The sequence below is a fragment of the Bos indicus x Bos taurus genome, chromosome 13 (genome assembly GCF_003369695.1).
Source record: "Bos indicus x Bos taurus breed Angus x Brahman F1 hybrid chromosome 13, Bos_hybrid_MaternalHap_v2.0, whole genome shotgun sequence".
Lineage (NCBI taxonomy): Eukaryota > Metazoa > Chordata > Mammalia > Artiodactyla > Bovidae > Bos > Bos indicus x Bos taurus.
Window position 1 is genome coordinate 48,876,453 of NC_040088.1, and position 19,993 is coordinate 48,896,445.

The window sequence follows — 19,993 nt, forward strand, 5'->3', positions numbered from 1 at the left end:
GATGAGGGTCCATTCAAGGCAACCTGGGTGACCTTGGTGTTGCCCAGACAAGCATTTTTAATTTCAGTCTTATGTTTTTTACATTTATTCGAAAAAACATGAATTAGAACCTCAAATCTATGCCTTCCTGCACGTTTGTGCTTCGATGGAGTTTCACGCAGGTGGTCCCAGGGGCTTGGGTAAAGGCTTGGCTGTTGAAATCTATAAGGTGGGAGCAGAAATTACAATTGTGAGACGATGGTAGTTATAGACACCCAGGAAGAGTCAAGGATCCCCCCAAGGCAGAATGTCCCTCGATTCTGTGAGGCAGCTGCTCCCTGGAGCCAGGGACGTGTGGCTGTGGGGCTAGGCATACATTCTGGACCCCTGAATCCCCTCCAGCCAGCAACTTAGGGGGGCGAGGCGCAAAGAAGCCCACCTGGTTTTCAGAACAACAGCAGTGAACGCGTGTTCCCTGAGTCTTCAGACTCCCGTGTCAAGGACTGTGTCTCTCCCGCCAAGTCTGATGGTCCCCAGAAGTGACAGATGCCTGAAGACATGTAGGGAAGTCTGCAGATGAAAAGAAAATGCCAGAATGGGGACAATTTTCTGCCTGTCCAGCTGTCTTACGATGCCCTGGTTTCTGTCCCTTTGGATTCCAAACCCTGGATTTCATTCACTGGCTGAGTTATCTTAATTCATCCTGCTCCCGGGACACCTGGTTCAAAGTGTAAGAGAGAGCAACTTCAGTCGCTCGATAGAAGTCCTCATTTGATGCCTTAGCTCTGCAGTTTGACATGACCCAGGCTTTGGCATGCATGGTGGCCAGGCTTAAATAATGCAGAACTTTCTATTTTCTGACTGCAGCTCCAACCTAGCGCAGGCAAGAGGGCTCTGCCCACTTGTCATGCTCCTATGGGGTTAATAATAGTCCCTGGGATTTCATGAGGGCTCAGTGTGTCAGGTACTATTCTAAGAACTTGCCACTTATAACTCATCTAACCCCAAGAGTGAGGGATGATTATTACTCCCATTTCATTGATGAGAAGAGTGAGGCCTGACTGAGAGGTGAAGGAAACTCAGAACTGGGCTCTTGAACCTGGGTCACTCACCATTCCCACCCCAGGGAAGAGGTTCAGAACCTAAAGCCTTTCTAGTCTCATAATCACAAAAACAAAAGCCAACATCAGACATGTGGACGTCCACAGTCAGGAATTCTCAGCGTGGGTTGAGGTAACCAGAGTTTACTCCAGAACAATGTGGGAATTGAAGAATCTAGACGAATCTCCAGGGGCCTGGTGGAGAAACGTGACTTCATGCCTCAGGAAACTGGACCTGGGAATGTAGCCCAAACTCCCAGCCACCAGTGAGGAGAGGATGGGTGGGTGGAAGAATCTTCTGGAATCTTCATCCCCATGGTGTCTGGCCCAGGAAAGAAATCGGGTTCGGAGGTTTGCTGGGAAGCCCGTTTGACTGGCTGCTTAAGAACCCCAGCTTGTAGCAGGGCCATTCTGCATAGAGCTGCTGCTGCCACCTGTGGGGACCATCTGCCTGCGTGCCTGGAGCCCCGGCCGGATGGGGCTGCGCTGGGCACCGCTGTCTGGTTGGCAGCTTTGGGGGTCGTGTGGGTCAGTGTGCAGCGTCCCGCCCACCCGGGTCCCTTGGGACATCCAGTGACAGGCCATCACTGCTGCCCTTGACCTGGAAGAAGCCCGGCAGACAAGACCAAGTGGGCTGGGGACCCATCTCCCAGGGCCCGAGGAGCTGGGAGACCCCTTTCTGCAGCCTTGAACAGAGACTTCTCTGGACTCTGGAAGATAAAGGGAGTCTAACCCTGTCTGTTTCCAGGTTCCTCTGGCTTCTTTTAGCCATGTCCACTCCTCTGTGAGCTCAGCCTTCTGGGAGCTTGAAAACCATCTCTGTCCTGTGAAGTCCAACCTCTGTCTGTTCTAGACTCCTGCCCACCCAACACTGTCACATGGGTATTTAATGTGTGTCTCATATCACCCCAATCACCACCACAAAATGCCACACCCCCTTGATTGGTGCCAAGCCTATCTTCCTACCCCCCAGGCTGATGCCCTGGACGTTGTCCCTGATTTCTTCCTTTCTTCCACTCATCACATCCAGTCTACCATGAATTGGCATCTAGATCAGGAGCCTCCTCCTGCTGGGATTGCTGCTGTGGGGCCTGCCCTTGCTTCCCGCTCCACAGATCCAGCCCTCACCCTGTGCATCCCCTCCCGCCTCCCCAGAGCCCCACCTGGCTCAGAGCTCAGGACCCCAGCTGGCCTGCTGCACCCCTGGCCTCGTGTCCTACACTCTCCCCTCCTCCACCTAGCCCATGAGGCTTCTACCTCAGGGCCATTGTCCCTCCACTGGGCGTGCACTTCCCAGGTACCTGAGAGACTGTTTCCTCCAAGTCCATGCTTTAATGGCCACCTTCACGGTCACGCTTATAATGACTATGCCATGTCTGCTCCCTCTTGCCTGATTCCTCTTTCTCTGTAGCACTTTCCCTTCTAATAAACTACATGGTTTCCTTCTCTGCCTTCATCATCTGCCTGATTCCCTGGGAGGAGGAGCAAGGATGATCACCCATCCAGTCAGTCACTCTCCACGTGGGCACCTAACGCCTGCCACCAAGTAAATGCTGATGCAAGTTCGTCACCTGAAAACCCTGCCTATCCTGGGCGTTATAGAGAAGTGCACTCTTCAAACCCAGGGGCCTCTTAAGATGCTGCTTCACAGTTTTCAAACTAGATCACAGGTCCCCAGGAAGCTCACCTCTCTACCTTGTCCCAGCTTCATGGATCTCAGTCATCGGGGGCAGGGGTGGGGGGACAGGGCGAAGGACCACCATCTGGGGGAATCTGAGTGGTGATGTGAGGACTGTCTCCTCTTCTGGCTGGAACCCCAGGGAAGCCTCCTGAGAAACAGTCAGGTGAAGGGGCAGCTGGAGGCTTGCCCACTGCAGGCTGGGACAGGGACTTCAGATGGCAGGTGGGAAGCATTGAGCTCAGAGGAGGGGGGGCCCCGGTATCAGGTGTGTCTCCCCACCAGACTGTGAGAACCCCCCCAGGGTGGGGGTACATCTTCTCTGCCCAGGGGCTGGCTCAGAAGCTGGCACAGCAGGTACTGGTTAGATGCTGGTCAGGAGAGCAGGCACTCACCCCCTGGCCCTGGGTACTCTCCCTCATTTGCATGTTTCCAGCCTGAGCAGCCCCTCTGCAGGAAGTGTGTGATTGGAGGGTGCATACCCCAGATTTTGCTTTGTGGTTGGTTTCTTGGATCCACCATTCTCTCAGTCCCCACAAGGTCAGGCAGCTGTGTTTGCTGCCAGAACGCTGCAAAGTGGTTTCATTCCCACCAGCCCTGGTTAACACGTGGAGCACACCCTGGAAACCAGAAAAACAGTGGAGCCCTTCCTGGTTCCCCAAAGAAAGAATTAAAGTGCTGCAGGCAATCTGGAGAAGGGACAGGAGCTGGGCCGCTCAGACCAAGCAGAGTCGTGTCACCACGCCCTTCCCCTGCTCCTGTAAGAAGATGGGATAGAAGGGGCGGCCTGTGTCCATCTCCCTGCGCTCATCTCTGGATGATGGGGAGCTGGGTGCACTCTCCCACTCTCATGGGCACATCTCTGCTCACAGCTCTCTTGCAGCTTTTCCTCTCCCCAGAGGAGGGGAGAGGCCATGGAGGGGGAAGCACCCAATATGCAGGCGTGGGGCTTAGAGCCCAAGACACTTTCCATCAGTGTGCTGGGCACCGTTACAGAGGACCAAACCCGTGACCATCTGGTGTCCTGGAAACTGGGAACCCCAGCTGCCCAGCCCTTCCCAGCCTTTCAGGTTTCCTTATTCATGCTCCCCAAGTGGCAATCCCCCCCCCAACAAAGAAACCCGCACACCAGGAAGAGCTGTCCCCAGTTTGGAGTCCCAGAGCCCCCCAGAGCGGTGACATATGGCTCCGTTTCGTCCGACAGCTACTTAGTTTGGGCAGCACTGGAAAACTCCGCTCCACAGTGAGTGAGGAAGTTGGAAAGAATGTCGGTCTTCACTGGGATTTCATATGACAGGTTTCTGGCTCTAAGCTTGGGTAAGATTAACTCTTCATTCTTAGGAAAGGAAAAAAAAAAAAAAACCACTAACTCTCCGAAATAACGGTTTAGTGGAAAAATGTGCCGCTTTGAAAGTATCACTGGCAGTCCGATTTGCACGTCCCTTTCCCAGGGCTGCATATTTTCTGTGTCTGATGATATGTTTGTTACACCTCCTCTCAGCCAGGGATGCATACAGTAAATCGTCGGCTCGAAGCATGTAATCTCTTAACCATAAGGCTCTGACATCTGTTGGCCAGTTGCTGGATGGCGGGATCATTAACATGCCTTCTAATTTTACTCTTTGAATTTAACATAAAAAGTTTTAATGAGTGTATGTAATTCATACTTTCCAACTTCAGAGACTCCTGAAAGAGAAACCTATGCTTTTATAACCCAAGTCTCTGAAGTAGACGGTTGTGTTTTTAAATCCTATTTCCTCCCCCACCCTCACTACACAGATGCAGTATACAACAGATCCATTGGACATTACCTCCCTGCCCCAAATATGCGTTCCAATATTTGTCCAGATTTTGGTGAAGAGCCCCTTTCAACTTCATGCTCACACACATGTCAGATGTCTTCATTCTTCATTTGGAGATTATGCTTTCATCCACCTATTAAAAAACAAATTGCAAATTGGCATCAGAATGATGACCCTTGAGTCATGTTGGGAGAATTCAAAGCAAGTTTTAAAACTTGCTTTCAACCTCCTGCCTGTTTTTACTGAAATGAGCTGGAGTTGGTAATGGTTTGAATCCATTCTTCCCCTCTCCCCCTTCCCTGGCCATGTTCTCAGTCTTCAGCCTAGAAAGCAACTGATTTTGATTAAATGCCTTTTTGGATTGATCTTTTTACTCAGAGTCTTGCCTCTATGAATATATTTGGGGATATTTTTTAGGAACCCACTTCAAGAAGCCAGAGCAAACAGAAATGTTCAACCCAGGAACATATGTGATGGAGAAAGCATTCCTTGAACCATTACTCGCTAGGGCTGTGTTTATCATTAACCAACTCCTGGAGAATTTCAAGAGGAATTCCCAGATGAGCATTTGCCTCCTGTTTGGGGTCTTCTGTATTGAAAGTAGGATGAGGCTTTTAAAGCAAAAGGCCCAGAACTAACTTGGTTAGTGTGGCTTATTAACTCCTGCCTCAAGGTCTGCAGATGGTCTACAGACATCCGACCCTCTTTGCCAAGTGCATTTTATCTGCCCCCGCCCAGAGCGGGACGCCAATGATGGATGGCGGGAGTTAAGGAGCAAAGTCTCTTTGTTTGTTATGGGAAATTAAGGGGACAGCTTCCTTTTGATTCCAAGTTCACCCAAGTTCAGAGGCAATATTGCATCACCACATTTTGTGTGGAGAGCGACGTCTCAAATGAGTGATGTAGTCTCAAATGCACGGGGCTACTGAACTTGACCCAAGTCAAGATAAGTTTCCTCTATCCCTCAGTAGATAGTACTGGGCTCTGCTTTATGCCAGGCACCTTCCAGGACACAGAAGTGAAGTCAAATAAATGGGCTGCTTTCTGGGCACTTATATTCTAGCATGAGGAGAAAAATGAGAAGCAGGCAAATAATTTGACTGTGGCAGTAAAATTTTTTCTATCAAAGAGCCGAAGAAAATTTCCTAGATTCTTTGGGTGACTAGCGATTTACTATTTTTCGAGAATTCTTGGGAAATTTTGCCTGTAAAACATCTTTCAAAAGCTAGGGGGCGGTGTGGTGGCTGGTGAAGAGGCAGAGGCTGCATCTGTGGGTTGGGCGGCGCTGGAGAGAAATATGGAAGAAATCTCGTCCAAGGACATCAGATGGAAAAGACGATGCAGGTTACAGTCAAGGCAGGCGTGGGAGGGGCTGCCACCACCAGCTTTGGGCGTCAAAAGGTCTCTAAAGAAGATGGAGGGAGAGAAGAAGATGGGGACAGTGACACAGGAAAGGGGGAGGGGAGGGGCAGGTGGGAACCAACTTGGGCTGTGGAGTAGAGTCCTCCCCAACAGATAGGGCTGGTTTCCGTCCTCGTCCATCAGAGGGATAAAGCTTGGCTCCCCTGTGCTGAGTTTTCAGGTGATGCGGTCCATTTCAGCTTGTTCCCCTTCTAGGCTCTTCCCTTTATCCCTGTCCTGCTATGGGACAGGTTTCCTCCTGGAGAGTCCTGTGTCCAAACGAGCATAAACAGTGTGGGGGTTGCTACCGTGTGTGTTTCAGTGGAATATTATCCACTGGAATAATGTGAATACCTACAAAGCCCATGCAAAACGAGGCGGCACATCGATTGCTCCAGTGCTCTGCCCTACGAAATGTATTGTACTAAGCAGCATCCTTGGAACAATTCCGCCCCCCGCCTCCCTTTCCCCCCTCCCCCAGCTGCGCTGGCATGCACGTGGGATCTCAGTTCCCCAACGGGGATGGAACCCATGCTCCCTGCAGTGGAAGCGCAGAGTCTTAACCCCTGGACCACCAAGGAAGTAAGTCCTACAATTTACATTTTTAGTTGAGCACAGATTTGATGCCGCAGTGTCTGCTGCTGGCGCCTCCTCTGCTGCTCTGATTGGCTCTGAGGGGAGGAGAGGGGCCGGCCTGGGGGTGGGTGCATAGGCGGCCTGGGCTTCGCCCTGCATGGTGGCTCCTTGCTGTCCTGCGGCCTGGTCCACTTCTCAGGGGGTTAAGCGGGGCTTCCCTATAGCGGGATGGGCGGGGGTGGGGGTGGGGGTGGGGTGGGGTGGGGAGGAGGCTCACACAGGACTGTCTGGGGACTAGCCCAGCCTTGCCAGCCCCAACATCCCCATATCCCACCAGCTTCCAGGTGGGAGAGCAGGATCCTCACTCGGAACACCCACCACACTTGCTGACTTCCTCCGGGGCCGGGGGTGGGGGTTGAGGGGTGGGGTGGGGAGGATGTCATTGATGGGGAGGGGATGGGCACAGAGAGGAGAGCGAAAACAAAGGGAAGGATGGTCTTGCTCCCACAGGCATCACAGCTCCATCCTGTCAGAGTCCATCTCGTCAGCTTGTCTTCAGCCCTCGGCCCCTGGCACTGGGAGCCCCATCCACGCAGCTCCCCCGAAGCGTGACACTGGGCCTGTGAAGCCTCTCTGCTTCCTCAGTGGTGCCACCTCCAAGCCACCCACAGGCCCGGGAACCAGCTGAGCCACCACCACCCCGCAGCAGCTCTGCCCCAGAGCAGGGCTCCATGATAAGAGATTCTGGTCCCAGGGGAGGGCGCTGGGAAAGATTTCCTGAGTTCCAGTGGCCTTGGAAAAAAAAAAAACAAACCTGATAAATATTTCAGTCGGAGAGAAAAAGGATCTGACTGATAAGTTTGGTTCGGGCTGGAGCCAGCCCCAGAGAGGAGGCATCTCAGGCCTAGCCCCAGCTCCCAGGCCCCCACAGCCAGGCCCTGTCTCCAGGCGGAGGCTGTCAGTCCCACCCGGGGCCCTGGGAGAATGAGAGACGCCACAGCTGTGGCCACGCTCATAAAAAAAAGATTCATGGAATCAGGGCCTCCTCCCCTCCATCCTCCAAACCCCACCCAGGGCCTTCCAACTGGAGTCTCCCTGCTTAGGCAAGATGAAATCCTCACATCTGAAATCTGTCCTACGTGCAAGGATCCAAGTAAAGTTGGGTGACTGTGTTACCGGAACAGACACCTGACTTTGTGTGTCCAGCACGTGTGTGTTCCTGGGTGCTTTGAGGAGATTCTCTACTCACCCCTTACGATTATACAGTGGAAGTGGCAAAGAGATTCAAGGGATTAGATCTGATAGATAGAGTGCCTGAAGAACTATGGATGGAGGTTTGTGACACTGTACAGGAGACAGGGATCAAGACCATCCCCAAGAAAAAGAGATGCAAAAGGCAAAATGATTGTCTGATGAGGCCTTAAAATAGCTGAGAAAAGAGAAGCTAAAGGCAAAGGAGAAAAGGAAAGAAATACTTATTTGAATGCAGAGTTCCAAAGAATAGCAAGGAGAGATAAGAAAGCCTTCCTCAGTGATCAATGCAAAGAAATAGAGGAAAACAATAGAATGGGAAAGACTGGAGATCTCTTCAAGAAAATTAGAGATACCAAGGGAATATTTCATGCAAAGATGGGTACAATAAAGGACAGAAATGGTATGGACCTAACAGAAGCAGAAGATATTAAGAAGAGGTGGCAAGAATACACAGAACAATACAAAAAAGATCTTCACGACCCCGATAACCATGATGGTGTGATCACTCACCTAGAGCCAGACATCCTGGAATGCAAAGTCAAGTGCGCTTTAGGAAGCATCACTATGAACAAAGCTAGTGGAGGTGATGGAATTCCAGTTGAGCTATTTCAAATCCTAAAACATGATGCTGTGAAAGTGCTGCACTCAATATGCCAGCAAATCTGGAAAACTCAGCAGTGGCCACAGGACTGGAAAAGGTCCGTTTTCACTCCAATCCCAAAGAAGGGCAATGCCAAAGAATGCTCAAACTACCGCACAATTGCACTCATCTCACATGCTAGCAAAGAAATGCTCAAAATTATCCAAGCCAGGCTTCAACAGTATATGAACCATGAACTTCCAGATGTTCAAGCTGGATTTAGAAAAGGCAGAGGAACCAGAGATCAAATTGCCAACATCCGCTGGATCATGGAAAAAGCAAGAGAGTTCCAGAAAAACATCTATTTCTGTTTTATTGACTATGCCAAAGCCTTTGACTGTGTGGATCACAACAAACTGTGGAAAATTCTGAAAGAGATGGGAATATCAGACCACCTGACCTGCCTCCTGAGAAACCTGTATGCAGGTCAGGAAGAAATAGTTAGAACTAGACATGGAATAACAGACTGGTTCCAAATCAGGAAAGGAGTACGTCAAGGCTGTATATTGTCACCCTGCTTATTTAACTTCTATGCAGAGTACATCATGAGAAATGCTGGGCTGGATGAAGCACAAGCTGGAATCAAGATTCCCAGGAGAAATATCAATAACCTCAAATATGCAGATGATACCACCCTTATGAACGTGGCAGAAAGTGAAGAAGAACTGAAGAGCCTCTTGATGAATGTGAAAGAGGAGAGTGAAAATGTTGGCTTAAAACTCAACTTTCAGAAAACTATGATCATGGCATCTGGTCCCATCACTTCATGGCAAATAGATGGGGAAACAATGGAAACAGTGAGAGACCATTTTTTTGGGCTCCAAAATCACTGCAGATGGTGACTGCAGCCATGAAATTAAGACAGTTACTCCTTGGAAGAAAAGCTATGACCAACCTAGACAGCATATTAAAAAGCAGAGACATTACCAACAAAGGTCCGTCTAGTCAAACCTATGGCTTTTCCAGTAGTCATGTATGGATGTGAGAGTTGGACTATAAAGAAAGCTGATCACCAAAGAATTGATGCTTTTGAACTGTGGTGTTGGAAAAGACTCTTGAGAGTCCCTTGGATTGCCAGGAGATCCAACCAGTCAATTGCAAAGGAAATCAGTCCTGAATATTCATTGGAAGGACTGATGTTGAAGCTGAAACTCCAATACTTTGGCCACCTGATGGGAAGAACTGACTCATTGGAAGAGACTCTGATGCTAGGAAAGATTGAAGGCAGGAGGGGAAGGGGACGACAGAGGATGAGATGGTTGGATGGCATCACCGACGTGATGGACATGAGTTTGAGTAGGCTCCAGGAGTTGGTGATGGACAGGGAAGCCTGGCATACTGCAGTCCATGGGGTCACAAAGAGCTGGATATGACTGAGCTACTGAACTGAACTACTCACTCCATCCTGTCCCAGACCCAGAGCAGGCATGCGATCAGGGACAGTAGCCCAAACCCACAGCCGAGACCCGGGATCCTCCCCAGCGCTTCTGCTGGCCTCCTAGGAAGCTGCTGCACGCAGCTGTGAGTTCTAAGCCTTGGTTCAAATGCCACATGTGCTGTTTGGAGAATAAACACTGGTTCCCCAACCAGAGGGGAACCAGTGACAGAGCCCTGATAACATCACTCGGGGGACTTTCCTGGTGGTCCAGTGGCTAAGACTCCATGCTCCTAATGCAGGGGGCCTGGATTTGATCCCTGGTCAGGGGACTAGTACCACATGCCCCAACTGAGAGTCCTCAGGCCGAAGGAGCCCTATGCCTACACGAAGACCTGGCACAGCCAAATGAATTTTAAAAAGTCACTCAGGCATCTGGAGGCAGTTGCCTGAACTTTCCAGTTGGGTGAGGCGTCCCCTCCCCTAACTCTCCTCCAGTCTGATTTGAGTTTCTGTCACTGGCATCCTGTGTGGTGAAGAGCAAGCTGATCATCAGGAACAGGCAAAAGATGCTGATCCCTTAAATGATGCCCAAAGAGGCAGTTTGGAAGAAGTGTGATAAACAGCCATCCGTCTTTCCTTTGGAGGACTTCCCAGGTAAAGAACCTGCCTGTCAATGCAGGAGATGCAGGTTTGATCCCTGGATTGGGAAGATCCCCTGGATGAGGAAATGGCAACCCACTCCAGTATTCTTGGCTGGGAACTCCCATGGACAGAGGAGCCTGGTGGGCTACAGTCCATGGGGTCACAGAGTTGGATATGACTGGGCACCCAAGCATCCTTGCTTTGAAGGAACTCATCGTCTGTGGCACCAATACATAACCCCAGCCAGCAGAAGGGAAGAAATGCCAGGTCTCCAGAGCACCTGCCCCAGGGCTGGGCTTCCCGTTCCCCCCATAAATCTCTCATTGAGGCAGAATCAGCCCATCCTTAAGGCAGATGAAGTGAAGGTGTGGGAATGAAAGCTACCTCCTGGTTCACACTAACATTGAGAGGCAGAGTCAGAGTCCAAACTTGGATCTGTCTGCCCCCACCCCACCCTGGAGTTTTCAAATGCACCATTCAGCTTCACAGAGGCAGCAGGGTCCAGAGCAAGGGGAGATGGACTGTCTCTCTAGAGAGGCTGGGGAAGGCCTGGAATCACAGAGCAGAGACTTCCTTCCTCCAGCCTCCTCCTCTGCGTCATCTCTCATCTCTGGAGTCAGGATGTTGTGATCAAAGAAGGTTCTGCTCCCACCTGGCCCTGGAACATACTGATGGACGCTGCTAAACAGGTGAGACACAAAAGAGATTTTAGGAATCATCCTTCCCATGGTCAGGAAGAAGGAAAAGCATAGCCTGGGTGCCCCAAGCCCAGGAGGAGGGATGGAGGCTGGGCTGCCAGATGGGGGGCAGAGTGGAATGGGTGGACTGGGTTGCTGATAACTCACCTCAGGGTGCTGGCCCAGGTGAATCCGGGTGATTTCTAAAACGATGCAGGAATGCAGCCAGGGGAGGGGCTGAGTTTGCAACTTTGACAAATGGCCCTAGAGGACTATGGATTTTCCCATAATAAATTTCACACACACACACACACACACACACACACACACACACACACTCAGACTCATATTACGGAACAGCCATCGTCCTGGTGGATCACAGCTCCAGCTGGGTGCTAAAATGTGCTGGGTACTTTTAATGGGCTCTCAACTGTGTTTTGTAGGCACTGGCAGTGGAGGGAGGCCCCCAGTTAGGATGGCACTGTCCACTTAGGAGCCACGAGCACAAGAGAGAACCTGGAGCCCCAGGTAGAGCACACAAGGATGCCAGCAGCGTCCCCCAGCAGAGACAATGCGGGCTGCTCCCTTGGTAGACAGGTGCCACCCAGCATGGGGAGCTGCGGCCCCATGAAGGTGGCTCATGGGTAAACTGCCTGACTTCTGGGCAGCCTCTCCTAAATGCCAACTAACAATGAAAAATAGATATGCAAAACTCCATCAGCACCTTTAGCCATTATACATCACTCACCTTTAGAATGCAATTAAGAAAATTCTGAAGCTTTCCTCCTGGGTTCTGTTTAAATATTCCAGGGATAGTTTTCTGTGACATCAGTACAACATTTGGCCTGATGTTCCACATAGAGAGTCCGAACTGAAGAGAAAAAGTCCATGCTGGAAAAGATTTTTGATCTGTGTTCATTATTTTCTAAGGGAGACCCTCCCCTTGAAGGGTCATCTTTGGTGATATTTCTGAAATGACCTGGCACAGTATTTCCACCAGCTCTTACCTTTGGTATTAATTCCAGTACCAGCCGTTCCTATCTGAAATGTCTTTTATAATTATGTAATTACACACCTCATTTATCCAATTGTTAAGCCCAGAGACTGATTAAATATTAACAACTGCTTGGTTCTCGTGGCGTCATTAGTTGGAACACAACCCTGCAATCTCAGGTAACATGCGACGGTAATTATCCTTCACATCCACGCACAGCTGAAAACCCAGAGCAGTTAATCCAGATAAGGGTACCCAGTAGAAAATGCATTGCCTTTAAATCCTGTTTTATCTCCATCATCTCCAGCAAGCTGCACTTCAGCCCAGCTCAGGGTGTTTCAGCGTAAACCTGCCAGTTGCTGGGGGCTGGCTGGGAGTAGGGAGGAGGTGCAGGCATAACAAACAGATCAATCCCCACAGATCTGGCCCTCTCCAGTAATAAATCCGACTGGGCTTCGGAGGTTCTAATGGGATTTTCCCCTGAAGCACTAAGATGGAGATTTGGTTTAGCTTGTTCAGTTCAGTCACTCAGTCGTGTCCAGCTCTTTGCGACCCCATGGACTGCAGCACGCCAGGCCTCCCTGTCCTTCACCATCTCCTGGAGCTTGCACAAACTCATGTTCATCGTGTTGGTGATGCCATCCAACCGTCTCATCCTCTGTTGTTCCCTTCTCCTTCTGCCTTCAATCTTGCCCAGCATCAGGGTCTTTTCCAATTAGTCAGTTCTGCACATCAGGTGGCCAAAGTATTGGAGCTTCAGCTTCAGCATCAGTCCTTCCAATGAATATTCAGGACTGATTTCCTTTGCGATTGACTAGTTGGATTTCTTTTCAGTCCAAGGGACTCTCAAGAGTCTTTTACAACACCACAGTTCAAAACCATCAATTCTTCAGCACTCAGCCTTCTTTATGGTCCAACTCTTACATCCATACATGACTACTGGAAAAGCCATAGCTTTGACCGACAGACCTTTGTTGGCAAGGTAATGTCTATGCTTTTTATTATGCTGTCTAGGTTGGTCATAGCTTTCCTTCCAAGGAGCAAGTGTCTTTTAATTGCTACAGTCACCATCTGTAGTGATTTTGGAGTCCAAGAAAATAAAGCCTGTCACTGTTTTCACTGTTTCCCCACCTATTTGCCATGAAGTTTAGCTTGAGCATCGCTTATTTCAGAAAACAGTGCTGAGGGCTTCCCTGGTGGTCCAGTGCTTAAGAATCTGTCTGCCAATGCAGGGGTCACACGTTTGATCCCTGGCCCAGGAAGATCCCACATACCACGGGGCAACTAAGCCTGTGTGCCACAACTACTGAGCCCTCACCTTAGAGCCTGTGCTCTGCAACAACAGAAGCCACAGCAATCAGAAACACATGTGCCACAGCTAAAGGGCAGCCCCTGCTCTCTGCAACTAGAGAAAGCCCATGCACACGCAGCAACGAAGACCCAGCACAGCCAAAAAATAAATTTAGACAAGAAAAGGGAAACCGTGCTGAATCCGGCAGGGGCCTGGGGGCCAGAAGCAGCAGGAGGCTGGGTCCTGAGCCCCGCCTGGACAGCCCCTTATAAAGGGTCCTTCTGCACTGGTGTCCTTCCAAACTGGCCTTTCCCTTTGGGCCTTCCCAACCCTCTCTGTTGGAGACCCTCAGCTTCTCCACTCACTTTCCACACTCCTCCATGTCCTCTGACCCCTTCCACCCCTCTCCCTTGCCCACAGTGCTCCACAGAGCTTTTGCCCTGTGGTACCCAGGGCTGCCAGCTGACTGGGGCCAGCTTAACAAGAACCTCGGGTATTGGGTTCAACCGGCTCTCCAGGCTGCGGGAGCCCAGAGTCGCTTCCTTTTCGAAGATGCCTCAGTCTGGGGACGAAATCAGCCTTGCCTTCCCTCGTGTGCAGGGCAGCCTGGTTGGCCCCTAGACCTCTCCTGACCTCCCTTTCAGGATGGCCCCCCGACTCGTGCCCTCCTGGTGGATGGCAATGGTCCATGTCCTCCCCTGGGCTGTTAGGTGCTCCTGTGGTCTCTGTTCAGACCCCAGAGCAGGGCTGCTAGACATTCTGGAATGTTCCAACACCTCCGCTCACACACGAGGGAGGACAGCGTGGGCTGTCCAGCTCCAGGCCTGTCCAGGCGGGCTCTGTTCAGCACAGGAGGCTGCAGCCATCTCCCTTCTGACCCCGGGGTGGCGGTGGTGCCTCCCTCTGGAAGTGAGTGCCTCGGAAGCATTGTCACTTCCAGTGTAACACCCCCCTGTAAACACCAAGGATGATGGGCAGCCGTGCTCTGCTTGGCTAATAAAGGACCAGCACGAATGAGAAAGGATGAGCTAATTATTGCTCCAAGAAAATGAAAATGTTAGTCACTCTGTCATGTCCGACTCTTTGTGACCCCACAGACAGTAGCCGCTGAACTTGGGGGAATTGTACAGAGGGATTTGGGCTCATCTTTTTTTTTTTTTTTTTAATAAATTTATTTATTTTTGACTGTGCTGGGTCTTCGCTGCTGATCAGGTTTTTCTCTAGTTGCAGTGAGCAGGGACTGCTCTCTAGTTGAGGTGCGCAGGCTTCTCATTGCAGTGGCTTCTCTTGCTGCAGAGCACGGGCTCTGCAAGTGGGCTTCAGTAGTTGCCGCTCTTGGGCTCTAGAGCACAGGTTCAGTCGTTGTGGTGCACGGGCTCAGTTCTTCAAGGCAGCTTTCCGGACCAGGGATTGAACTGGAGTCTCATGCATTGGCAGGTGGATTCTTTACTACCAGGGAAGCCCCTGGGCTCATCTTAAAGATATATTAATACTTGGACAGCAGGAGAAACAAGAAGGGGCAGGTTATGCAGAGTTGATGCTGATGAGCCAACCCCATGTGGGGTGGGGGTACTGGGTGTCAGAACTGGCAAGGGGCTCAGAGTCCCGCAGGCTTCATCGTAATGGCCTGGCCCCCCTGGTCCTCACCTCTGACGCTGTGAACCTAATGTTCCATGGCTTTACAAATTAAGAGAGGTAAAGAGGTTGGCATCTATATTGTGTGCCAGAGACTTCCCACTTTAAGTTAGGGAGGAAAGTGCAAAAAACAATCACCCTTTTTTTTGTTTGTTTGTTTGTTGGCTGCTTCACGTGGCATGGGGGATCTCAGTTCCCTGACCAGGGATTGAAGCTGCATCCTGAGCAGAACTGAAGGAGTCCTAACCATTGGACAACCAGGGAATTCCCCAATCTCCTTCTTAAAAACAATATTCTTTGCAGAAAATCTGGGGTTTGCATTTATTGCCCAGTAGAGCAAAGCTGTTTAAATCCTCCAAAGCAAACAGACTGGCAACCATCCTCCAGAGAAGAGAAGGCAGTTTTCTTTTGACAACTCATTTGCTTGATCTTAATTAGCCCCGAGGTTTTCATTTGTTGGTGGGTGTTTATTTAATACCAAAGTCAGGGGTAAAGTCTGCAGAGCAGTATTACTGAATGTTCGACTCTCTGGAGGAGAAACTCAAGGCATGAGCGTGGTTTCTATATGTTTGGGGTGTCGTTAAAACTAACTTTAAAAATAAGGAGACATGATCAGTGGCCCCTGCTTGCTAATTTCTTACTTGACAGCTTATCTAAGGATTTGCTCCTGCAGTCAGTCAGCCCGAAGGCAAATTCTGTGGGAAGCCTTTTTCCCCTTCTGACATTTCAGTACAGTGGTTTCATTTTCTGCTCCATGATGTCCCAGCTACCTACCTCTTTGTGACCATCAAAGCCCGCGGTCAGGCTCCTAACCAGGTCCAGGAAGCCCCAATGCTGAGTCAGCACTGTGCCTAGCACCTCGCACAGTGGCCCTGCCTGTGTGGATTGATCATTTTTATCATTTATCATTTATCTTCTCTATCATGAGACTGTTCCCAGGGAATGCTTTTTCATGGTTGGCAGTAGGAAGGCAGAGCCCGAGACACCTGACAAGCCTGCTTGAGCCATGACTGAAAAAGCGCTTTGTCTTATGGCTGCAGTGGGGAAGAGGCAAGAGTGTAACTGGGTCTGACTTCAGGATTCAGATCACAGTTTTCCCTGGAGGTGTGCATGGCAGGAAACAACATTACCCAATCCAGGGCCCTTCTAAATGCTGAAATTAATCAAGTTCCAGAACCATTTGCAACGGGAGAGCGTATGAGAGCATTCGAACATTTAATTACAATATTCTGTAATTGTCAAATCACCAGTGACATTACATAACGCTCTTGGTGACCAGTTACATGATGTATTTCTGTGTGAGGAGGCAGCGATGCTCAGCAAAGATGATGTCATCGCAGGCACCTTTTCTGCTCCTTCATCTTTCCCCAGAGGGGCCAATTCATACAGATAATTTGACTTGATTGTTTTTAATTACATTGTAAACATTTCAAAAAAATTCGAGGATGAAGGTGAACACAAGTCAGTTGGTAATAAAAATGCAAGTTCCAATTCTTCTTGGATGACAGACAAAATGAGTTTAATACATTTGTGCTCTGTGGAAAACAGGGAACATTAAAATTGCAAGCAACTGAATTTAATTAGCAGACCTTGTTCAAAACAGCCTGGAGAACCGGAGGGCGGGGAACTCGCCCTATCCGTTCACGGCAGACCTGGGAGAGCATCGCGGTTCATTGTTGAAGTGAATTTGGTGGGGAAACAATGTGAACTAGCCCCTGGGTTTTTCCATCCAGCCTGACCTGGCCAGCAGATCTACTCAGAGCTTCAGCTGCTGATGCTTCCAATCCCTCACCTTACATAAGCCCTTCATTCATCAGAAAGATAGAAAAGTAGAGAAAATACATTCCGTGTTGAAAGATGGACTGCTGACTGCATTGCTTTCAAATGCAAGTAACTCCCAATGGTGAAGTTCAATTCCGACCTTCCCTCCACTAATAAATCATACTTGGCCGTGGTCAGTGGGGCCGTGCCCTGCTCTCCTCCCCGGAAGAAGTCAGTCCCTGGGAGAAACTGGTCCTGGGCTGACTTTTGAGTTGGTGATGCTTCCTACTTCAGGAAGGGAATGTACATTTTATCAAAGAGGGGGCCTTGGCTGTGGTGTTGTGTTTTCTGCTTAGCAAGGTCATCCCTTCTACAGCCCCAGAAACACACAGTGTGGTTCACACATTTAACTGCTTCAGACTGTCTGCAGTGGGAACCCTGTGGTCACCTGTGCTGTGGACTCTCTTTTCCTCCATTTCAGTTCAGTTCAGTTCAGTCGTGTCCTACTCTTTGCGACCCCATGAATCGCAGCACGCCAGGCCTCCCTGTCCATCACCAACTCCCGGAGTTCGCTCAAACTCACGTCCATTGAGTTGGTGATGCCATCCAGCCACCTCATCCTCTGTCGTCCCCTTCTCCTCCTGCCCCCAATCCCTCCCAGCATCAGAGTCTTTTCCAACGAGTCAACTCTTCCTCCATTTAACTAGTCGCTAATCAAGTTCCATGAAAGAAACAGCACCTTGAACTCGAGCAGCACAACTTACCTAGAAAACCAGAATTTTCAGCAGGTTTCCTCAACCCCATAGCGGGATGATTCCATGAAGACATTCAGTGGAGTTTCAACATGCCTGCATTTCACTTACCAGAAGTGACCCTCCGGCGCTCCTGGAGCCAGAACAGGTGATCCAGTGAGAGCTGAACTGCTTAAATGTTCATTCTATTCTGGAAACCAGCACTGTCCCCACTTTATCCTGGGAATGTGTAGGTTGAATGTTTCCTTTTAAATCTCATTCTTCAGCCTCCCCTTAATTAAAATTACTACGAATGTGCATTTTGCATACGTTTTGTACAAGTGTTACCTTGTCTCTTGAACTCTGTGTAAATCACTTGATAGCACTATATTTGCAAAACTCAGCAAAGTGGGCTTCTTGCGGGTACAGGAGGTTTGACAGTTGAGGATTTTAGCCTTCCTTCCTTAGGAGGTAAGAACTTGTGGACAAAGAATGTTGGCTGCCATTCCAGTAAACAAGGAATACTGCCCATTGTCAAGCCATCAGCTGCTGCAGCCGCCCCTGGTGAGGCGAACTTGGGATGCAGAAAACCAAATACTGGCCCTTGACAGTGAAGATGCACATGAATGATTCCAGTGAGCCCAGACTCTTGCACCTTCCCATACACAGAAAGGCAGTAAAATCATCCTTAACCTGAGATGTCTGTTCTTGTAAGTCATCTTTTAATGTTTGACTATGTTTTCTTCTTCAACAAAACCAGCTATATATCTGCCCTTCCCTCTCTGGAACAGTCCCTCAGAGTGATCTGAAAGGCTGATCCCTGGGCTAGAGTCTTTAGTAAGACCTGTGAAGAAAACATAACTGGCAACTTTCAGGTTGTGCTTTTTTTTTTCATCAACAAACTCACCCATGAAGATGGGACTCCACTCCATGCCCATTTGTATGAATCACAAGATAAGGGGGGGAAATGGGCTTGGGAACAGGAAGGGGGCAGCTCCTGCTGGTGTCTTGGGGATGTCGGGGCATAAGAATGAGGGCTCGGCAGGCAGGGGGTGATAGCGAGCCTGGGATGGGTGACCCCCTAGACTGCAAGTCCAGGTACTGAGGGCTCACCCGGAAGTGGTGAAGTGGGGCACAGAGCTCACAGGAGGCTGGGAGGCTGAGCCAGGGTGGCCCCCAGCACCTCTCCATGCGCTTGACTTGAGGGCGGGCAGAAAAGAGACTAAACAAAGAACAGACCGTCCCTGAAAGCAATCAAAGGCTACCTCCCAGTTTGGGACCCAGTAAAAAACTATGTCCCTGTTTGAGGAGGAGGGCTCAGCCTCTCGCGGCTGGCTTGGGAGCACAGCTGGGGCCTCTGAGGGGACAGCCCCACCTCCAGCGACCACGTGTGAGTGGCTACAGGAACCACGGGGCAGATAGAGAGGTGAGACCAGCAGAGTAGAATGGGGGCAGGGTGCTTCTCACAGAGGAGAGAACAGGACTGGGAGCCAGGAGAGGCCCAGCTTCGAGGTGGGCTCTCAGAGCCAGGCGGAGTTGTCTCCACCTGCATTCCCTGGATGGTACGTCTTCAGAATGGCTTGGCCATAAAGCCGTGGTTTTATGATTAAATGCTCATTTAAAAGGGGGGGGAATAATACAGCCCATGCAGTATTGGTGGGGGCAGGATGTTCTACACGCTTCAGATTTTTCAGTGGTTGCTAATGTTACTTTAATGGTCTTCTAGAAGAGTTGTCCATTTAAGACATTTTCTCGAAGATGTTGTTGAATCTGACGTACTATCGGGATGATGTAAGAGCTTGCTGCTGGCTCTCTGGGCACCCATGTCAGGCTGTACTTAGTAGGAGGTTGGTAGCCCTCAGCTAACAATTGGCTGCAAGTTGGACCATAGGACTTCCCAGTGTGAAAAGTTTATTTTATTATTATTATTCTTGGCCTCAACATGCAGCATGTGGGATCTTAGTTCCCCAACCAGGGATGGAACCCAAGCCATGCCCCCTACAGTGGAAGGGCACAGTCTTAACCACTGGACTGCCAGGGAAGTTGCCCATGTGAAAGGCTTAATTCAAACCTCACAGTGGAGCAGAGCAGACGAACATGGTCCATGCAAATCACACCTCCAGCCAGCAGGCGTAGAAAGAGAGCCGTTAGCCTGTTTTCCTGAAATTCAGTCAGACAGGCTCACTTCAGGAGAAGCAGCTCTTTCATCTACCTCCTCTATCAGCCTCGCCACCAACTGAAATTCAGCGGTTTTTTTCCCCCACTAAGTTAAAAGACTATTAATGCCTGAGTATGCTTAAGTCTGGCTGAGCCTATTTTAAGTTCCTTGTTACGGCAGAAGGCCTTTTGCTATTTCTGAATTGGCTGCTTCTGATGGCCCTGCAGCCCCAAACTCTCTGTTGTCACCAGCAGAGAGCAAACCTTGGGTCAAGACAGCGTGGTTTCCTACTACTG

The 19,993-nt window shown here is 50.0% G+C and overlaps 1 long non-coding RNA gene across 1 annotated transcript; it reads right to left on the reverse strand.

The window, feature by feature from the left end:
• Window positions 1-4,227: 4,227 nt before the first annotated feature.
• Window positions 4,228-6,763, reverse strand: LOC113902832. Its single transcript, XR_003513924.1, has 3 exons — window positions 6,561-6,763; window positions 6,044-6,229; window positions 4,228-4,692 (listed from the first exon to the last, which is right to left on the reverse strand). It is a non-coding gene; the product is annotated as an uncharacterized LOC113902832 (long non-coding RNA).
• Between the last annotated feature and the right edge of the window lie 13,230 nt (window positions 6,764-19,993).